General features: G+C 40.9%; 1 long non-coding RNA gene across 1 annotated transcript; it reads left to right on the top strand.

The window, feature by feature from the left end:
* The first annotated feature begins 4,620 nt into the window (after positions 1–4,620).
* LOC112944563 lies at positions 4,621–5,846 on the top strand. The gene is made up of 2 exons (XR_003248800.1): positions 4,621–4,757; positions 5,757–5,846. It is a non-coding gene; the product is annotated as an uncharacterized LOC112944563 (long non-coding RNA).
* The last annotated feature ends 1,749 nt before the right edge of the window (positions 5,847–7,595 follow it).

The following is a 7,595-nucleotide window of genomic DNA, read 5'->3' as shown; positions in this document are numbered from 1 at the left end:
AACTGAGCAAAATACTTTGATCAGTCCCCAGGGAGCTCAGCACTCAGGATGATTTAACAAACTTAATCCTCAAATCTGCCATCCTGAGCCTGGCAGACAGCTGCTCTTAGTGAGGAGTAACGAGGAGTAAGCTGTGAGGAAAGGAAGGTTGTGTTTGCTGCTCGGTGGTCAGGCACTCCAGGTAGCATCAATCTTGTTCATGGTGTGAAAAACAAGGTCCCAGTAGATGAATTAGTGTTTATGCTATTTCCATAACATAAAGCAGGTTTAAAAAAAAAAAAAAAAAAACAGAAAACAAGCAATCAAAAACCTGGCACGGTCTTATAAGCTGACTACAACCGTGCACATTGATATTTTCAGTATTGTGTGTGCTTGCATATAAAAATATAACTATCACACACTGATGCTAGGATAGCTTTTTAAAAATTTGCTAACTTGATGACTTTTACATCTCACTGTATTTTAGGAAACTTTAGGAGAGTAAAGGAAGCCCTAGGTTATATTTAATAAAAACCTAAATATCATAATTCAGATGTGTTGCTGTAGTTGCCAGCCAGACCGAGCCCCGTGTCTCTTTATCAAAAGCTGTGGCAGGAGGATGTGCAGATCTGTGGCTCTGCTTTAGCCTCCCCACTGCTCACTCTCAGTTCATCTTTCCTCTTTAGCCCATGCCAAAAGATTATAAACCTGMTAAAATTTATTGACTTATAGCATCTTCCACGGAGAGGAAGTCTCTTCCAGAAATTTATCAAAATGGATATATGTTCTTTTAGATGAAATAATGTCCATGTTTTGCCACAACTTACAGCTAGCTGCATGACTTTGGGCTGGTGCTGTCTATGGTGTAAGACTCTCATGACCTTGGCAGGACCAGGAGGAGAATGCAGAGCTCCCCACTGCTGCTGAGCTTGGAAACACAGGTGTGCATCAAATAACGTCTTCATACAGACATCAAATAAATCTTGCTTATTGATGACCGATATTTTTCCCCACTTAAATCTTCCTGGTGGATTAGCMGTGGAGTTGGTTCTCTGCATTCATATTCTTCCGAGTTACAATTTATTAGGATAAGAGCATAAAGAACTTGTACTCCATGAAGTGGAACGTTACTTTTATTCATTATTCCCTTTGATTCATGATGACGTGGAAAAGCACCCATTATTTACTCTGGACTTCCTTGCCATTATTTAAAACAGCAAGGCACTTGAAATTGAATTGGCAGCAAATCTCTGAAAAGAAAGCCTATTAAGACTACATGGCTCAGGTAATCCATGAAGGCCTCAGTGATAAAACTATCTTCAAAGACCAGATGTAGCTATCTCCAATCCCGGTCAAAAGTGGGAACTTGTCAAGAGTGTCCTGGAGGTCCCTGATGCCTGGTAGTATCCTCAGCACGTGGGAGCAAGGGAGAAGGGGCGAGAGAGGCAGGCCTTCCTCCTTGCAAGGAAGTCGAGCAGCCCTAATGCCTCTGTTGGATATGGATGTATAAACAGTGTTTTTCAGAACAGTTGAGTTTAATTTTGTGGGCAATATATGTAAAATAATGCCTTTTGAAATGCTGAATTATACAGCAGGTTGTATGCAAAGGAAAATGATTAAAATTAAAYGTGTTTGCTGAAGGTGAGATATTTATCCTAAATCTGAATCTGTAAGGAAATGAGTCAGTGGAACATTAACTAAACTTTTGTAGATGTTATATAAAATMGCCAAAATACTGTCTGCTCTGGACTCTAATGGTAATCAATAGTACTAATAGCAGAAACTTCTAGTAATATTTTCTGTCATATGCCCCTTTACAGAAATTCCAGTTGTAAGGAATGGTGTTCTGAATGCTGGCTAATTCCCAGCCTTGTTCATCTCCCTGGATTTCGGAGTATGGGATGGATTGAAATAGTAATAAAAATGGAAACATCTGATGAAACCATTTGGKAATGGAAACAGTATTAAATGTTAGCTATCCACTTATGGTAGATACATTTGTAATTGGATAAAGAAGGTGGAAAGAGGCTGCATTATAATTGCATGGTTGGTTTCTCTGTCACAGACCAACTGTGACTTGAGACAAAATGCAATATATATGTTGGGAGCAATCCCATTAAACAGAGCCTGCTGAGTAAACGCTGCCAGTTACAGTTCTCATATCTGGGGCTCTCCGCAGAGCCCCTGCTTTGGTCAGGGCTGCTGCTCCTGTGTGAAGCTTCCCCTTGTGCTTGATGCTGCCCGATGGGCAGCCCCGGGGCCGSCGGGGTCTCTGGGCAGCCCCCGGGCCTGCCGAGGGGCTCGGGGATGAGGGGATGCTCAGGGTGCCGAGCCCTGAGCGGGAGGAGCAGCCCCTGCTCGTGGCTCGCGGAGCTCCTGGGCACTGTGTTGTGCAGCCAACGGGCCCTGCTCTCTGAGATGCTACCTGCAAGTCAGGTAGGAAAAGCTGAGAGCAATCCATCTATTTTGTGTCCTACTTCTGTGTAAAAGGATCWTCTTGAAAGGGCCTTCCTGTAAATGCAGCCTTAAGATGCTAACCGTTCTGCCGGTGGAGTTTGCATCTTTGAAGATCAAGCACTTGAAAAGGAAACTTGGAAGTGGTAGAAGAGCTTTTTTATTTCCCAGGTGGTCCCTTCCCTGTTGAGTACTTAAATGTTTGCTAAGCTGAAGCTGTAAGWGATGTAAAACTGAGCAACACTGATGTGTTTGGACAGCTGTGTGGATAACGCGAAGAAAAAAATCTTCAAGCAGACATTCCTGCCCAAGCTAGRGGCTCAGCCTCGGCTTTCTAGCCCTGGGCCGTGGTACTTTGGCGTCCTGTCAAGGCCTCTGCGTGGTAGTGCTTGGTGCAAGGGGTCACGGCAGGAGGAGCATGAGGAGCTGCTGCTGCTGAAACTTTCCACCTGCGGGGAAGTATTTGAGCTGTTGATCCTGTCCCTATTTCTACTGAAATGTTTTTTTCCCCCTGTATATCCCATGTTTGCRGGAATGTTGTATCATTCCAGGGAAAGAGGAAGGAGCAGGAGAGGCTAGTGATGCAGAAGGGCTCTCTGCCCTGTTGTGTGCGCRGTCGACACCTCTGCCCAGCGCAGCACCGGCAGCAGCACAGCGCTCCGGACTGAAAACAAGGGAAGAGATTCAAAGCTTTAGATCGCACGAAGTGCCTTCATTTCTCATTTCCAAAGCAGCCGAGTGCCTGTGCTTTGTCCTGCCCTTCTGCCTCAGATCAGAAAGTTAAACCCTAAAATTAAAGCTTCCAGGGAATGCCTTAGCAGAAGCCTGTATTTCCTTCTGTTTATTGTCTCTGTAGGAGTAAAGCCTAGTGAATCTACAAAAATACTTGTGTTGTTCTGTGAAATGCATTTCATATGCTACAAGTACGTCACAGTATCCTGGTCAACACTTAYGCTGAACTTTTAAAATCATTTTTATTTGTTTATTTATTGGTGATGTTCCTGCAAGCTTGAGAAACGGAACCCCTCATACTTGAGTAGGAGAAACCATATTGGTGAAATCCCTGCTTGACCATTAAAGAAGAGAAGGAAAAGCACTGTCTTGTGATTTGTGAAGACTTTATACAGAGCAGCATATTAACATTTGTAGTCTTTTTGCCATCACACGACATTTATCATATTTGAGGTGCGGTTTTCAAAACCCCTCTGGAGAAAATATAAATTGCTCTCCGTTGCCTGCACATTCCACTAACCTCTCATTATTTATAAGGTTCTATAGGGTCTTTCTACAAAAACACTATCAATCTTTCATTATGGAGTACCAGAACTTTGATTCATGGTCTGAGGTGTAAATGTCTCAGACTCGTGTAATGGGATCCCACTCAGTATAACCAATTTGCTGCTACACAAGGTGCCAGGCTAAGAAATCATCAAAGAAGAAAAGTTTGTTATGCCTGTAAAACCTACCTCTTGAAACTATTTTAATCAGCCAAGCATAGGGCTAGCAGAAATTGCMTTTTTATTTTTTTAACTAAACTTAACAGAAATACTGTTTTCTTCTATTGAAGTTAGCATTAATATGGGGAGAACTTGAAGAAATATAAGATTTATATTCATTGCTTTGGAGGGCTATTTGATACTGATCCTTGAGAGTGCAAAGCGTTTCATTATATATCAAGGGACAACCCAGCAAGCACTGCTTATAGCAGTGAGGCCTCTGCTACTTTTCTGTGCTGGCAAAAGAAGAAATATTGGTAGCAACCTTTCCTGTGCAGTTGTGTACAGGAATGGCAGAGTTACAGACATAAGAATTGGAGAAAATGGAAATACTTCAAGCTGGCTCTGGTCTAGATAAAACTTACTTAAAATTGATGACTGAAAAATTCTGAAGGACATTCAGCAGTAATTAAAATCCTATTTTTAATGGGATATGTTATTATCCTGAAAATTTTATTTGTTCTATGAGAAACCTGGAGCTGGCCTGTTGGAATAGGCATGGAGGGGAATCCAAATCACTTTGAACTGAACTATTCTTTACTCTTTTTGGGGGAAGTGGGGGGTGGGAAGTGAAGTGTGGAATAGGGGTAATAATGCAAGAGTTTTTAGAGTTTCAAAATTCTTATTATTTCTATTAAGGTATTCTTGAGTTGTGCTAATGTGGTGCTAATCTACACAGCTTTTTTGCTTGAGATACTCCACACACCTAAGGAAAGCCTTGGCCGGAGCAAGATTTGCTAGAAGAATAACTGCAGGAGACAGAAGCACTGTGGTGACTGGATCTCATGAAATAGAAGATGGCTGATGGATATCAAGAGTAGCTGATGGGTGAGTTGGGATGAAACACCTATCGATTCTGAACCGTAACTGGTGAGATATGAACAGTGGATTTGAAAGCAGCCCTGGTAGGGAGCAGGGAGCAGGAGATGAGTTGGGAGGTGGCCGAGTTGGAGGTGTCGCCCCAGAGCCCTTGCATGGAGCTCGCCAGGGAGCTGAGGGCCATGGGCWGGTGGGTGGGAAGACGTACAGGGAAGACAGCACCCGCGGGTAAGTTGTGCACAGGGTAGCAGAACCTGCAGGCAGTCTGCCTTGGAGAAACAGAGCAGCTGAGATTCCCGAAGGGAGTCCAGGAACTGAGATTTGACAGAGCCGAGACTTCCACATACGACGAGTTTTGTGCCAAAACGGGCAGCTTGCACTGCAGCGCCGCGTTCCTGTTGGAGAGGAGCTTCACGCCACCCTTCCTCAGCACAGACGTCTTGTCTTCCCTTTCGCTAGGTATTTATGGTGGCTGCCATGCCCTCGCTTAAGCTGGAAGCGTGTTTCCAGTTAATGCTCATGAGCAGGCCGTTAATAGTTAATACGTTTCATTCTGTTATCTGCAGTAGTCAATTTTACACAGATTTCTTTCAAAAATCACAGTCCTGGTTTTCAATAAATGTTTAGATTTATATTGCACAAAGAATATCCACAACAAAATGAACCTTTCGCCAAAGTTAGACTTCATCCAGCACGGTATTAACTTACGATAATCTGAAGTTATTTGTTGTAAGGATTTTATTTTCTTTTGCATGCTGTTTTCCATTGTAAATTACTGGATATTTACCAGTATAGACAGCACACAAATAATTAGTATCAATAATACCTTTTCTGACTGCTTGCTAAATCTGTTTGGCTTGTGTTAGTTGAAAGAAGTAGTAGAAGGACAGTCAGTTATATTCTCTGTTAAAGGGTTTCAATTTTTTGATTGAATTTTTAAAGGTGAAAAAGATTTGGGATTTTGTCCATCGAAGCTCCAAACATTCACTCCTATTTGATTCTTTTTAGCCTTTCTGTTGGACTGATATGGAAGTTGAACTGAGCAGGAGGTTGGACCAGAAGCGCTCCTGAAATTCCTTTCCCACCTGAAATGTCCTGTGATCCTGTGCCAGGTCTGACATGCTTTAAAAGAATTTTCACTTGAACTTGATTTTTAGAATTTCAGTGGATTACGGTTTTCTATTATCTTAATATATTTTTTATCGTAATATTTTGGAGAGCTAACTGAAATCACCTAAGGTTGTATGTARAAGAAGAAAGTGTCCATGTTCTGTTGTTATGCATCTGCACAAATTGAAAATGAAAAGATCATTTTGTGTCTTCTCAGCTTCTGTCATCTTATTTGAGCTATGTTGCCGTTTCTTGAAAAGTGTATGATTTAAATAGAGTTAATGAGTCCAAAATGTTTAGTAATCATCTCTGGAGCTTGTTTGGATTGCCCTTGGTTTCCTATCTTCATCCTCGCTTTTGCAATCAAGCAGTGCATAAGACTAAATTAGCAGTGGTTGTTATTAATTCTCTCTTTTAAATCCCTTGGCATGGTCTCTCGCTCCATTTAATAAAAGCTGTAATACTTGAACAGCAAATATTGTGTAAAAGTTTCGTATTTGAAATGAATTTCCTTCAGGCAAATAGCACAAGTAAGATGATACGTTGCACTGTTGTATATTAAAATAAATATACTACTAGTTAGAATAGAAATGTTTCCTTGCAAGTAGAGCCAAAGAATGTGATGAAGAAGCTTTAATCTGATTAAGTTTTGTGTGTTTTGAAATAGGTAACATTTACCCATGTTTACTTCTCCCACTTTATGAGAAGCAGGTGAGTTGCATCTGCCTCTGAGTTGGATTTATGATTTAAAATTGAACTTCCCGAATGGTGTCTCACAATTCCTAGTTGTTTACATGGAATAAATTTCATAAGTTAATGTATTCTGGAAAATAAAGTAAGCGATGGACAGACAGGAAAGAAGCGAATATGTGATTTGTGAGAAGCTGTGGTTTCTCTGTATTTCTTTTTTTGCTTTTTTCCTTTTTAAGTTATATATTTTTTGGGGGATACACTGCAGGAAGAACAACAAATACAGTCACCTATGCAAAGAAAGAAACAAAAAGGTGCAGAGCAAAGGTGAGTTGAACAGAAGTTAATGCCTTGTTGACAGATGTATGTTACGTTTTCCCTTTCGTACAGGTGAAAAATTCGCTGGATTTAAAGTCAAAAGACTTTCTGGAATATCAAAATGCATTGTGAAATGCAGCACTCTGAAATTGGCTAGAAGAATAAGCTTGTTTAAAAACAAAACAAACCAAAAATGCACTGCCTTATCTGCTCACAGATATGTGCACTTAACATTTTTTCATTGTATTTCAGGAACTGTTTTATAATCTTTTCAATTACTGCAGAGATTGGTCAAGAATCCTTGAGAGATTCTTTGGAAATATCTGAATGGCAGAAATATTTTATCTTCCCTGTAACATGCTATTAAAATCCTTCACAAGTCTGGACATAATTCTTTATAAATAACTATCAAATACTTTCAATTTCCTTGTGCACGGTTGCAAAATCCCTTTGGAATCAAAGGTTATTTTTCAGAGTACTTTCTTACAGTTTGCCAGACTGTGTGAATCTTAAAAATGTATTGCTTGGCAGAGATTTTAGTATCGTTTCAAAATATTTTGAAATGAGTCAAAAACACAAACACAGCTGCTAACATGTCATAAGAATTCGTATGAACCTGAGCTCTGTAAACACCCATTTGCAGCAAGGCCTGCCCCACTTCCACATCGCTCCATCTGCGTGCGCAGCGCACCCAGGAAGAAGCTGCTCAGCAGTTAGACAGCAGCGTTG

The sequence above is a fragment of the Nothoprocta perdicaria genome, unplaced genomic scaffold, assembly GCF_003342845.1.
Source record: "Nothoprocta perdicaria isolate Ctin4 unplaced genomic scaffold, notPer1 scaffold_17, whole genome shotgun sequence".
NCBI classification, from domain to species: Eukaryota; Metazoa; Chordata; class Aves; order Tinamiformes; family Tinamidae; genus Nothoprocta; species Nothoprocta perdicaria.
The sequence above is the reverse complement of the archived record's forward strand: the minus strand, read 5'-3'. Positions and strand labels throughout refer to the sequence as shown.